This window comes from Ictidomys tridecemlineatus, chromosome 6, assembly GCF_052094955.1.
Source record: "Ictidomys tridecemlineatus isolate mIctTri1 chromosome 6, mIctTri1.hap1, whole genome shotgun sequence".
Classification (NCBI taxonomy): Eukaryota; Metazoa; Chordata; class Mammalia; order Rodentia; family Sciuridae; genus Ictidomys; species Ictidomys tridecemlineatus.
The window spans coordinates 75,113,696-75,128,823 of NC_135482.1; the positions used below are offsets into that span (position 1 = coordinate 75,113,696).

At 33.9% G+C, this 15,128-nt stretch overlaps 1 long non-coding RNA gene across 1 annotated transcript; it reads right to left on the minus strand.

Annotated features, from left to right (window-relative positions):
- Nucleotides 1–3,101: 3,101 nt before the first annotated feature.
- On the minus strand, nt 3,102–14,432 carry LOC144378378 (uncharacterized). Its single transcript, XR_013440039.1, has 2 exons — nt 14,296–14,432; nt 3,102–3,742 (listed from the first exon to the last, which is right to left on the minus strand). It is a non-coding gene; the product is annotated as an uncharacterized LOC144378378 (long non-coding RNA).
- Nucleotides 14,433–15,128: the final 696 nt, after the last annotated feature.

The window sequence follows — 15,128 nt, forward strand, 5'->3', positions numbered from 1 at the left end:
AACTTATTGTTAAGGCCAACTTAAAGTTAACAATAAAATTAGAGAAATTACAATTGCAGGCAAATTTATCTAAAAAACTGAAAAAATTCAAAAGAAAGTATTATCAAATCAAAGTCATACCTATATACAACAAATAATACTATAGACTAAGTTGACTTTGTACCAGGACTTCTGGCCATTATAATATGTCAGTCTAGGTTCATCAATTATAAAAAATTTATCACTGTGGTGATGGAAGTTGCTAATGGATGAGGCTACCACGTAAGGGTGCAGAGAGCATACAGGAAATTTCTATACTTGCTTTTCAATTTTGCCAGGAATCTGAAAATCCTCTAAAAACATGAAACCTTCTAAAAATGTAGGAATTGAGAGAGTATTTTACTATGAATTCTTATTACGATATCATGTAAGGAATAAGTTTCTTCTGACAGACAGAAGGAAAATTATAGCTAAAGAACAGATACATCTAATAGGCTTAATTGTGAGAACTAAAACAAAAGTGTGGTAACAATGGAAGAATAATCATAAATGCTACATATGCTGCAAAAACAAAATAACTAAAATAGTTTTGTTAAGATATATGGATTTTATCATCTGTGCAGATCAGGGTGACTGTTGCCAATGGTCCATCACAAGGATGCCTGTGTTGCCCCTTTAGAGCTCAGTTACTTCCCTTGTGCCTCCATCCTGACAACCATTAACTGGGTATTTTTAAAGCAACAACTGGAAAAACACATCTATCACCTAAAATACATCTATGTCAGTAAATATTTTTAATCTAGTTAGACAAGCTGATACGGAATCACATACAGAAAAATAAGCATGAAGGAATAGCCAGGAAACCATGAAAATAAAAAGAAATGAGGCAGCAGTTCATTCAGTCATTGAGAAAGACTTTATGTCTCTAACATTTAAAATATTAGCATTGATACACTAATAGATAAATAGAGTTCATGATATGGAAAGTTAGTTATATTAAAACTAGCAATACAAATCACTATGGTAAAAACACACTTTTAAATACATGGTGCTCAGTTACCTGAATGACCATTTGTAAATGAAAGATTAGACCCACATACCAGAATAAAATCGAGATTGAACACTAACATAAATGGGAGAAAAATTAAGCCTTATAAGAAGTTAAGAGGAAAAAACATGAGCATAAAAGAAGCTGTCTACCAGATTTTAAAAATGTATGTTAATAAAAGTTTGTTAAGTTTAACTACATTTTAAAAAAATATTTTCTCATGACAGAAACACTAGCATAGTAATGAAAATCAACCAACAAACTAGGAGTAAATAATTGCAACATGTAAAAGGATAGAGGGATGCTATAACTAAGACAAAAAAAAACTCTTAAAAACTGTGTAGAAAAAGAACAGAACACTGTTCAATGGGTAAACTAAACAAAACAAAATCCAAACAATTCACAGAAAACAATATGAAGTGATGTAAAAACAGCCCCAAACATATGAGATGATGTTCAAATTCACTTGTAATACTTCAATGAAAATTAAGCTACATCAGATCCATTTCTAAACCTTTGAAATCTAAAACTTCAAAGACAATTTCTAATTTCTTTTTTTAAAAAAATATATTTCTTTTTTCTTTTTTAAATTTATTTCTTACATACATGACAATAATGGAATGCATTACATTCTTAATTATCCATTCACAGCACAATTTTTTGTAACTCTGTATATAAAGTATGTTCATGTCAAATTATGCCATTATACATAAGCTCTCTTATTTTTTTGCATACAAGTCTTAATACACCTTTATACCACCACTTATCATATCTATGTTTGTATATAAGGTATGTTGACACCAAATTCACATCTTCATACATGTATTTTGTATAATGATGACCCTCTCCCAAGCTCTGCTGCTCCTGAACCTGTTCACAATAACAGTAACTTTAAATAAAGAAATTTTTTGAGAACTACACAAAGCTCCTTACATTGCACATTGCCACTGTAGTTTGTAACTGAGAAATAAGCTGCATAATGTTATTAATTCTGTAACCTCTCTAATGATACACTGAACAGTAACTTACTAATGGAGCCAATAGCTAATGTAACCTATTGAGATAAATAAAGATGGCAGTTTGGATGAGCAGCCAGTTTGCCTCTGGGGGAAAAAAAAAAAACTTCAAAGACAAACTTACCATACCCTCTGTTTCATAAGATTTTATTGATGATAAGAATGTAATTGGATGCAACACTTAAGAAGAATAAACATGGCATGATATGACAAAACTAGATGCGAATTCACCTCTGAGCTAACAATAGTGCTTTTAGAAATTTACACTTAGTGACTCTAGGTTAATGATGTATGGAAGTTCTTTGAACTTTTCTACTACATCAAAATGAGACTTGACAAAGCTATTCAGTGGTGTTAATAAAACAGTATGTTGGGGGATGAGTGTTCAGGAGGGTAGATAAAAGAGGTTCTATGGTGCGAGGGGTATTCTGCTCACATGGGTGGCTAGGTAAGTTTACTTTGTCATTGCTCACTGGAGTGTGTATTCATGTTTTTTTACACTTTTTGGTAATTATTTTATAATTCAATAAAGAATGTTATCAAATAAGTTTTATTCTAGTTTCGAGTCCTTTGTTTTTGATGAATAGACAATAATAATATTCCATTATGGGAGAAATACTAAGTTATGTATCCTTGATGATCAACATTTTGTCCTTTACCAGTTAGTGGTTTTAAAGAATAATGATTCTTTATAATAAAGAAAGATTCTTTACATGAACTAAAGACACATTTGTCTTTTCTTTAAGTGCTTCTCTGAGGGGTGTACTTGAAAGTAAACTAAGTGGTAGGATGCATACAAGTTCAAGTTTATATGATAATGCAATTGTTTTGTTTTCTACAGTATTTCTAACAATTTATGCTGCTAGCCACAATCTCTTCACAATGATGTCTTCTCTACAGTCTCTTCCCTACAAAAGATTATCAAAGTTCTTAGTGTACATGATGGAGTAAGGAAGAATACTTGGAAATTCCCTCAATTACTATGTGCTCATCAATCAATTTTTTTTTAAAAAGTGTTTATGAAGGACATAGATACAGATGTATATACTATACAGATGTAGAGATGTTCAAGAAATATGTTTTATTTTATTGTAAGAAGCTCAAGCATAGTAATATTTCAATTTTAGAGTCAACCAATGCATGGCCCCTCCCCACTTTTCCCTCAGCCCTAAGGTGTTATCTAGTTCTAAGAGACTCTTATCTGGGCACTTGTGGTTGCAGTATCCTTTGAGGGCAGTTCCTTGTTTTTATGTTGGTATCTCTTGAGATTTACAGTCCTACCTGGTCCTTGGCAAGGTTCTTTCTTGACATCCTGAGGTGTTTTCCAAAAAACTTTTTCTCCAAATAAACTCTTTTTTTAAAAAAATCTCCACATAAACTTTTCCTCCTCTAAAATTATTCTTGGTGATTCTCTTCAAGGCTCCTACTTCCAGGGTCTCAGACCAAAATCCAAACAAAATGCTCTGTATCTGCAAATGTGAACACATCTCTGCAGATGCCACCACCACTCCTCTATTGGGATCAGGGCACAGGCATTCTTTATATCTCAGACTCCTACTTCCCTTCCATCTGTTTCCTTTGCATCTCAGAGAGTGTCTCATAGGTGCAGATGGGGCAGTATACATTCCTCCAAATTTCTTTCCATTCTGCCCATAGGTTTAAAAGTCAACCATAATCTGGTGTCCTTAGAGAAAATTCTCTGTAAAGAAATGGATAATTCTCTGTAAAGAAATGGATAATTTCAAATTGGTTGGTACTTGAGTAATTTAGTAATGGTCAAGGTAAGCATCATCTTTTGGAAGTAAAAAGAGTGTTTTATAAAAGTAATAAAATACATGACACTTTTTCACATAATGTCCTACCATTAAGCAGAGTCAACGTGTATGTGAAACACTTAGTGGGATAAGGGTGCCCTATTAGATTCAATACATGATCTACTTGTCTTAAAGATCTTTGACAAAAACACTGCTGCTTTCCTTAGGGCAAAACTGCTTTCTGGCTCTACTCTCTCCCATGAGGATCAGGTTCTGAGGGTCACCAGTGATAACAGCAGACATGGCACTGACTGCCCTTTACAAAGCATACTTCCTTTTCTCTCTCACCTGGGAAGAATCAATTCACAAATAAAGAGAAGAATAAAGAAGAGAGAAGTGGGAGGGGTGGGCAAAGTATGGATTACCTATTCTCTTCTTTGGATATGCAAGAGTATTTACCCGATTATAGGCTTTGAAGCAGCAATCATCTCCCTGTAGACACTTGAATATTCTGGTTCTCAAGTGCTAGAGTCTGGATCTTAAATGTTCCCCAAAGGCCCATGTGTTAGATGGCTTGGTACCTAATATGGCACTATTGGGAAGTGGCAGAACTTCTAAGAGGTGGGGCCTCATGAGAAGTCTTCAGCTCACCAGGTGTGTGCCCTCAAAGAAGACCCCAGGATCCTGGTCTCTCCCTTTTTCACCTCTCAGATTTGAGGTGAGCTGTTTTGCTCTGTCACAGAGTCTCATCAGGATGTGATGCTCTAGGCCCAAAACTATGGGGCCAACCAGTCACCAAGTGGAACCTCTAAAACTGAGCCGAAATAACCTTTTTGTCTTACTAAGTTATAGTGACAGAAAATTCACTAACATATGAGGTATTTGCTTTCTGGCTTCTTCCCAGACAAAAGTGCCTATGGGACTGGTGCTCAACTCAAATTCCTTCTGTGAAGTCATTAGGTCCTTTCATAAAAAAGTTTATCAGTCCTTAACAGACTCTCTGTTCTCTTTGTGGGTATGCTGGGAAGTGAGAGTGTCATTAACAAATCTGATTGGAGTCAACTAAATTATTCTATTTCCTCTTGTAGAAGGAAATTCAGTAAGCTTATAAAGATCATTTGCAGCCTAATTTGAGTTGGTGTTTTGCATGCAAGTATAAATAAGACTCTGCCTTTCAAAAGTTAACCATTAGATATCATTGAGGTAAAGCATTTTAATGAGATTTCTATTAAAATGAAGAGTGCACATATGTTGCCCAAATATTTATTAACATATAGGGTTTTTTTCAGCAACAAACAAGATCCTAAGAGAAGAAAGACAGTCAATCCTGTGCAGACTCATTAACCTTCATCTGGATTTTAGTATTCTCAAGAGGAATCAAAACAATCATCATCATCATCATCATCATCAACTTAGGAAAATAAATTTTGATGAGAAATGAGTGAAAGGAATTCTGGAATACTGTAGTTTTATAGATTACATCTGGCTATGTGAATCATACAATAAACATAAATAGCCTAAGGCTATAATATTAGAAAACTTAAGGAAGATGGGAAAAGCATAGCGAAATCTTTATTTACCTTTTGATTTTGCTATGAAAAAAAAATTTCCTTTGAGCTATTCTCTCTTATATCATTAGAAATTTTTTAAAAAAGCTAAATTTGGGTATCAAAATTTTTCAGAATTATGGAAATTATCTTGTTATTAGTAGAACCCTAGCTAGATCTAGACATTTGCTAGAAATAGAAGTTCCAATGAACACTGAAGACACATAAAGAACCTGGCTCTTATTTGTTGGTTTGGTGTGGTTGGAGGTGGGGGATTGTGAACTGATTTAAAGATAATGTAATTCTAAAATCACTCCTTTAGCAAAATGAATACATACTATAATAAAATACAGATAAAATAATAATGGAAGCGATTTTTTAAACCTCTTCTACTCCATTTATAGGAGTAATTTGTAAAGAAAACTCTTTCCCAGTTGGCCATGATCCGCACTTTTGAAAACACATTAAGGCAAACCTCAGCTATTGACCTTTTAGAGTGGAGGAGAGATTCAATTAGGTCCATAGACTGAAATCACTGCAAAGTCAAGGGAAGTCAGGAAATAGTTCATAATTACACATAGTGGAAGAGAGTGGAGAGAATTAATTGGGGTTAAAGCACAAAATATAATGTTTTTTTGTGGAGTCTTTCCAATTGCCTCATTGTAAATCTTTTATATCCATCATTGATTGTGAAATAATTATTTTAAGAATTCTGATACATAGTTCAAAGTAATTGATCATTCAGCTTCTTCTTGAGGAAACACAAAATAATGGAGGATAGTAATACTCCCCAAAATGAATAAAATATATATTATAGTGTATATAATAACAGGCTTTAGAATAATAAAATTAAAATTTGTGAACATCCTCCAATTTAAAGACTAGGATATCAATATTTTTTTCAAGCTTATTGTCATCACCAATCAGAATCTTTTTTACAACAATGAATAAAATCATCTTTGGTTAGCTCTCCTAACTGCCCTTCTTCCTATTCCCATGTTTCAACTCTTTTTCTTCCATATTATCTATGTTCACATGGTAACTGGTCTCATTCTCTTTTTCGTGTTGCAACACACTTTTATTAGAGCCTGATAAGACAGAATTATTCTTAATTAACAATAATGCATTCTGTTTGGGGTAAGGAAATAAATTTATTATTTTATTAAGTCAAATTTAAATTCAATTCAATTCAAACTAGGTAATTCTCCTAACACAAAAACACCTGGGAAGAAATCATTACCCAGAATTTCCCTATCAATCAATTGAAGAAACTTAATTGAATAGCTATGGTTTGCACCACAACCTAAAGGACAAAGGTAGGGTGAATTCCAAAATACATCAATTACAATCTCCATGTGTTGTTACTCAAATTTTTCTTCCTTTAGTTGGATAAATCCTGAAGTCATTTTACTTATGATCTCAAAATTATTTATACATACTTCAACAAATAATCAGCCTTGTACTTGGCAGACAGAACATTGGGATAGTGATGAATGAGAAGTTCATGGTGAGAGATGGAAGGAAGGGCAGTTTTTCTGTTTCCATTATCTGTGAATTATGAAAACAGAAGCACATACAAAAATAGTTGTTCTCTTGTGGACCTTTTTGGAGATCTACATCTCTATTGTAACATGAAAGTATGTGTGTGTGTGTGTGTGTGTGTGTGTGTGTGTGTATGAATCCCACCACTTTTTATTTTGAACAACAATGCTTATTTCTGAGGAACAGATAAAGATACTTTTATTAGCAGGGAAGGAGCTTATCAGATCTAGAAGAGCGTTAATTCAGTGCCCAGTTTTTATATAAGGAGTAGCAGACATTGGTTAATCAATTTTAAAATAGAAAAAGAAAAGCCAGTTGTAGTGGCACACACCTGCAATCCCAGCACCTTGGGAGGCTGAGGAAGAATTGTTAAGTTCAAGGCCAGCCTCAGCAACTTAGTGAGGATCTAAGGAACTTAGTGAGAACTGTCTCAAAATTTAAAAATAAATAAATAAATAAGTAAATAAGTAAATAAGTAAATAAATAAATAAATAAATAAATAAAAAGGGCTGGGATATGATCAGTGGTAAAGTGCCCTTGGGTTAAATACCCAGCACCAAAAAAAAAAAAAATTTTAAAAAAAAGATAAAACCATAGGATGTAAACAAAAAATGCCCATCTTACCCTTTCTGTCTGGCTATTTTAAATGTTTTGTTTCACATAAATAATTGTTTTATTGTTTAAATGATATGATTTTTGATACGATTTATAATCAGTAAATTCACTCTTTAAAAAGTATAGAGTTGGGGGACTGGGGATGTAGCTCAGCTGGTAGAGTGTTTACTTTGCATTCATGAGACCCTGGGCTAAATACCCAGCACCACAACAAAAAAGAAAAAAAATTATGAAAATTTTAACAGTTTTATCAAGTTGAAATTGATATAGAATGAAAATTCCATATTTGCAGTCCCACCAGCAATGTATGAGTGTGCCTTTTTCCCCCACATCCTTACCAACACTTATTGTTGTTTGTATTCTTAATAGCTGCCATTCTGACTGGAGTGAGATGATATCTTAGAGTAATTTTGATTTGCATTTGTCTAATTGCTAGAGATGATGAAAATTTTTTCATATATTTGTTGATTGATTTAATTCCTTTCTGAGAAGTGTCTGTTCAGTTCCTTGGCCCATTTATTGATTGGGTTACTTGTTTTTTTTTTTAAGTTTTTGAGTGCTTTATATATCCTAGAGATTAGTGCTCTATCTGATGTGCTCGTGGTAAAGATTTCTTCCCACTCTGTAAGCTCTCTATTTATCTCACTGATTGTTTCTTTTGCTGAAAAGAAGCTTTGTAGTTTAAATCCAAACCATTTATTGATTCTTGGCTTTAATTCTTGCGCAATAGCAGTCTTAATAAGGAAGTTGGTGCCTAATCCAACATGATAGAGATTTGGGCCTACTTTTTCTTCCATTAGGTGCAGGATCTCTAGTTTATTCCTAGGTCTTTGATCCATTTTGAGTTGGGTTTTGTGCATGGTGAGAGATAGGGGTTTCATTTCATTTTGTTACATGTAGATTTCCAGTTTTCCCAGCACCATTTGTTGAAGAGGCTATCTTTTCTCCAATGTATGTTTTTGGTGCCTTTGTCTAATATAGATAACTGTAGTTATGTGGGTTAGTCTCTGTGTCCTCTATTCTGTACCTTTGGTCTATAGGTCTATTTTAATGCCAATACCATGCTCTTTTTGTTACTATTGCTCTGTAGTATAATTTAAGGTCTGGAATAGTGATGCCACCAGCTTCACTCTTCTTGCTAAGGATTTGGCTATTCTGGGTCTCTTATTTTTCAAGATGTATTTCATAATTGCCTTTGCTATTTCTATGAGAATTTTCATTGGGATTTTGATTGGGATTGCATTGAATCTGTATAGTTCCTTTGGTAGTATAGTCATTTTGACAATATTAATTCTGTCTATCCAAGAACAAGGTAGATCTTTCCATCTTCTAAGGTCTTCTTTAATCTCTTTTTAACATTCTGTAGTTTTATTGTAAAGGTCTTTCACCTCTTTCAGTAAGTTTATTCCCAAGTATCTGGAAAGCAGTATGGAGATTCCTTGGAAAAGATGGAATGAAAACATCATTTGACCCAGTTATCCCACTCCTCCGCTTATACCCAAAGAACTTAAAAACAGCATGCTATAGGGACACAGCCATATCAATGTTTATAGCAGGACAATTCACAATAGCTAAATTGTAGCACCAACCCAGATGAATGAATAGGGAAACTGGTATATATATACAATGGAACATTACTCAGCATTAAAAGAGAATAAAATCATTGAATTTGCAAGTAAATGGATGGAGTTAGAAAATATAATGCTAAATGTAGCAAGCTAATCCCCAAAAAGCAAAGGCCAAATGTTTCTTTGATATGAGGATGCTAACCCATAATGGCAATGGAGGCAGAACATGGGAGGAATGGAGGAACTTTAGATAGGGCAAAGGGGAGGGAGAGGAAGGAAGGGGGAAAGGGGGTAAGAATGATGGTGGGATGAGTTTGACATCATTACCCTAAGTACATGTATGAAGATATGAATGTTGTGAAAATATTTTGTGTATAATCAGTGACTTGAAAAATTGTGCTCTATATGTGCATTCTGCCATCATGAATAATTAACTAGAATAAATAAATTTTAAAAAAGTACATGTTTGATAGATGTTCAGTTCCTTGGCCCATTTATTGATTAGGTTATTTTTTTTTTGGTGTTTAGCTTTTTGAGTTCTTTATATACCCTAGAGATTAGTGCCTATTACTATATCTAACAGCTCCAACTGCAATGGTTCTTCCTTAGCTACACCTTCCTCTACCCCTAGCAAGGCTAACCACCAAATCTACCTTTATCTGAAGTGCTTCCTCTCCCCAACAGACATGCTAGACCAAAAAAACTAGACATATCCTCTTAATTATGTAAATAAGGAATTAAACTTATGCACTTTTGATTGGCTTATTAATACCTGAGCTTGAAGAGCTTGATTGGTCTATGTTAGCATCCCTCACCCTACTATTCACCTGTGCTGGGCCATCAGATATGCCTTCAAAAAACCCTAGTCAACAGTCATCCACTGGCAATCTTCATCTTGGGCCATCCCCCTCACCCTCCACTCCACTATTTCTGGGACTTTTTTACATTTCTATTACTCTAATAGATCATGCTAATTTGCCCTCACCCTGTGTCCATAGATTTCATTCTTCAAATTCACAGCATGAAGAAGCCACCCATCCACACTCCACACTACAAAATCATCACCACAAACAAGATAAGCATTATAACATCATTCCCCAAATTTCCTCTTCCTTTTTGTAATCTTTCTCTGTCTTTCCTTGTTCACACTCTTCCTATCCACAAGCACCCACTATTCTATTTTATGTCATTATAATTTGCATATTTATAATTTTATATAAAGATTCACAGTATGTCATATTTTTGTTTGGCTTTTTTCACTCAGCATAATTTTTTTGAGATTATTATACTGCTGTTATCAATAGTTCTTCCATTTAATTCCTGAGTAATGATATTCTACTATATAGATATGACAATTCATTAATTTATTTGCCTGTTGATGGGTGATTATAGAGCTCCTATGAATATCAATATAGGTATTTTTATGGTCACAGGCTTTTATTTCTCTTGTTTAAATGCACCTAGTAATGACATTTGAATTTTCTAATGACTAAGATCTTGGGAACTATTTCGTGTGCTTTCTTATTATGCATACATCTTCTTTGGTAAAATACCATTCAAATGTTAAGCTCTGTTTAATTATATTTCTATAATTGAGTCTTTTTATTGGTGAATGTTAGTTATGCAGAATGGTAGATTTCATGTATATTGGTAAATGTGTATAATATTATTTGAGTAATTTCACTCCCAAATAACTCTTCTTACCCTCTCTTCTCCCTCTGCTGATCCTCTTCCTCTACCCTGATGGTCTCCCTTCTACTTTCTATAACTGAGTTCTGAAAATTCTCTGTGTATCACAGGTACAAATTGTTTATCAGGTGCCTGAATTGTAAATAATTTCTTTTGGACTATGACTGGTCTTTTCATGCTCCTAAAAATATCCATCAAAAAGGAGAAGATGTTACTTTTCACTGAAGTCCAATTTATCAATATTTCATGGATGTGTTTTACTTATTAGTTAGAATAGCCTAGGTTATGGCATTAAATAAAGCTCCTAAATATCCGATACTTTTAAAGAAAAGTTCATTTTTTGATGACACTATAAGTTGAACATGAATCACCAGAAAGCTCTGCTTATAACAATAATTCAGGAACACATAATAATGAAGACTTCATCTCAAAAACCTGTGGGAAGAAATTATGAAGAGGTGAGTCCTTGTCATTCATACGTGTGACATGTCACTTCTACTCATTTTGTACTGGCTGAAGCAAATCTCAGAGAAATCCAATTCATACAGTTAGAAAACTTTCACTCTTCAATTATTTCTTTCTTTTTGTGTTTGACATGTAGTAATTATACATATCTATGGGATATCATAGGATATTTAAATTCATGTATACATTATATAATCAGTAAATTAGCATACTCAGTATATCCATATCCTTAAACATTTAGCATTTCTTTATTAAAAAATCCTCTCTTTAGCTGTTTGGAGATACACAGTGCATTACTATTAATGATATTTACCCTGATAGTAGTATAATAGAATATCAAAATCTATCCTACCTTCCTAACAGCAACTTTGCCTTTGGAGGAAGAGCTCCCCTCATCCCCTCCCCTCCCACTTTGCCCAGTCTCTGGTTAACCACTATTCCACTCTCCATTTTTACCAGAACATTTTTACCTTCCACATATTTGTGTTTCTTTTCACATCATTCAGTCTTTAATTCTTAGGTCCATCACCAGGCTCTAAAGTCCTCCTTAACAATCAGTGAAGTGCTCAGACTAGGCACACCAAGTTCAATAAGAAAACTTCTCCAATGTTTCTTTTAGGCATAGCCACAGAGCACAATGATTAAGGCAGAGCTCTTGAGAGGACAAAACCTACAGCTTCCAGGAAGACAGACCACAGGAATAGTTCCTATGCAGTTCTTTCCCTATTTGCCTGCCTGATAGTGCAGAAAAAAATTTTTTGAGGATATTTTATATTTATTTTTCCTCCACGAATTACTGCAGATAAGAAGAGTAGAAAAACTAATTGTTTTGCAATTAGTTGATTTGCACATTGACCATCCGGATCTCAAAGAAAGAAAATTCTTTGTTCTCAGTGGCAGTACAAGAGAGCAGAGTGGAGTGGTTTTATTGTTTTGTTTCTGTATTTTTGAATATTTTTATTAGACTATTACAGTTATATGTAATAGTGAGGTTCATTTTGACATAATCATCCATGCATGGAATATAATTTTCTCCATTCCAGTCCTCAGTATTTCCTCTAAATTGCACTGAATCTAAGAAAAGGAGATTTGTCGAATTCTGCAAATAAAAAGAAAAGTAGGCAACCAATGGGAGGAATATAGTTGCAGATTTTTGCTTTTACCATCCTTCTTTCTTTTGGTAACTTTTGATGACTTTCTGTGAATCAATTTACTGAAGAATAAATGATACAGGACATGAATGCTTTGGATTTTCTTTGTACCTTAAGGGGAATGTTTACTATACCAATACTTGGAGAAACTGTCCTTCCTCACCACAGGTTTTGACCTCTTAGAGAAAGCAGATCTCATATGAGTCATCTGGTCTCTGCAGTTCTATTTGTCTTCATCAAACTACATGAAGGAAGCCCATATATTGTGATAAAAAATTAATTTAAAACAATTCCTAGAAGAAAATGAATCTGAGAAATTCAGGAGGGGAAGGAGGAAAGGAAGTAAGACAGGAGCTCAGAAAGACCTGATAATATTATTTGAGTTCATAGAGGCCCTGAAGTCACTATATATCTTGAATTTCCTACTTATTGTTATACAAAATGTTATTTTCTTTCCATAGCCACATAAGTTTCATTGATAGTGACTCTGGTTACTATACTATGTCACCAAAAGGCATCTGCCTAATATAATAAGGTAGTCACACACACCCAACACACTCACTCACACATACAATACAATTTTTTTCTTAAGTGAAAATAACAAGCACAAAAATAAGGAAGAAAGAGAGTTCCTTAGTAACTTGTTAGTTGGTAACTGCAGGATGATACATGTTTAGCTGGTTGTTCTGAGGAGGTTGAATGTGATGTCTATGCTAGAATATAATGCATTCTGTAACCACATTATTGATCTAATTATCAACCTTTAGACCTGATTGCACATGTTAGATCATAGCCACAAACCTTCGTACTCGATAAAGCTGTTTGGTAATGAAACTTTAGTCTATACCAAATATCCTCCTTAAAGTACAAAGACAATCCAAAGAGTATGGGTCATCGATCATTTATTCTTCAGCCAATCTGTTTATTTATTGTTTGGTGTCTACTTTATTCCTTGCCCTAGACAGGAAGTGAAGATTCTCTTTTCCCAATAAGTTTTTAACTTACACAGAGATGACAATACCTTTCTCTGATGAAATGTAATCTAATCTCAGGATTAGGGTTTTCCTCACCTTCTTTGAAAGAAGAGGAAGAGCTATACAATATAACTTTAATAAAAATCTGTTACTGTATTTCTCCACTGTGAATAATTATGATCAAAATATAATCATAATATCTCGGTGGCATTATCTGTGACAGTATCATTCATTTTCAATTGTCATATTTACTCAAAAGAGGAAAATCTATGCATTTATCTGTGATTAGGGATGCACTAAGCAGTCAGGTTCTCATTCAAACAAGAAATAATTTTGAAGAATTTGAAGAGTATTTGAAGCTACAAATTAGGTGCATGATGAAAACTGCTAGGGTATATATACTTCATTCTCTTAGGCTTGCTTTAAATGATAAGAATGGAATCTTCACCAGTAAATCAAATGTGAGATTTTATGACAGTGCAAATATTAAACCAGATTACAGTACCCAAACTTGCATAAACTACAAATAAATAGACAATCATTATTTACAAACCCTTTGTACTAAAGAGATCTTTAATATAGTAATTGTCATTTCCCTTCATAAAGTTACAATTATTCAACAATAACTTATACATTTTTATATTTATGAACTCAGCTTTATATGCCAATGTACTGTTTTGATGTTGCAAACCAGATTATTTACTTTTTAGAAGCAAATTATTTTGAGAGAAATAATAATTTTAGGAGTAAATTTTCCCTTAATATGGTTACTAATGTGCATTTAGAAGAAATGTTACAATATGACAAGATACATGGTTTATATAAAAATTCTTTCACTTTCCTGAGTTGTTTAAACTGTTTATATATCATGTTTTCCTTTATTGGAATATATCTTAATATAATCCTAATCAAATTATTTCTGTAGCATGCAAGATATGTTTACTTACCAATCAAGACAGCACAGAAAAAAATCTAATCTTACTCCTATAAGAAAGAATCTCTGGTTCTCTTCAAGTCTTTCCATTTGCCATTCACTCTAAACCTCTAAGAGGAAGTAAATCTTTCTGTTCTATCAAACTACAGGAAAGAAGGTAGAAAGTTATTTAGTCAAATTCCAGGTCCACTGCAATGAGCAAGGTCACACTGTCTCTAAAGGCTATTTATATAAATCTGTCCTTGTTTCTGCTTTTTGTTTTCAGATTGCCAGAGACGAATAACGACAGTCTTTCATTACATGGTAAAACCAGGATACAACTTCCTTGGGCTTTTTTTCCACCTTCATGTAGGAGTGCCAAGCTGCATAGGGCCTGTGCCTTCAGAAAAGACAGAATATTCTCTTGCATTTTTTTTTTCATGAAGAATGGCAAAATGCTAAGACCTTAGAGGGGACGAAAGAGGCTGCTTGGATCTATCACTGGCAACATCATCTAGCCTAGCAATATTGGTTGACTCTTCAGGGAACAGAGTAAGAACTGCAAGAGATTCAGTGGGAGTTGTCCCAATAATATAAAGAGGAAAAGCAAGAAAACTGATATGAAGAACACTTGGTTCTGGATCCTAAAAGGAGAAGGGGAAAACATGGGGATCAGTTGGAAAAACCTGAGATTGTGGGAAAGACTCAGACAGTTCATTGAGATCTGGTACAAATGGTCAAAATTGGACAAGCCATGTCCCACCACTCTGCTCTGTCATTTGTTGAAGCCTTCCAGGGACAAGAGTGGCCTTGGCTCAGTGACACAGCGAATCTAAAGTACTACAGCTGGGAACTATGGGTCAGCTG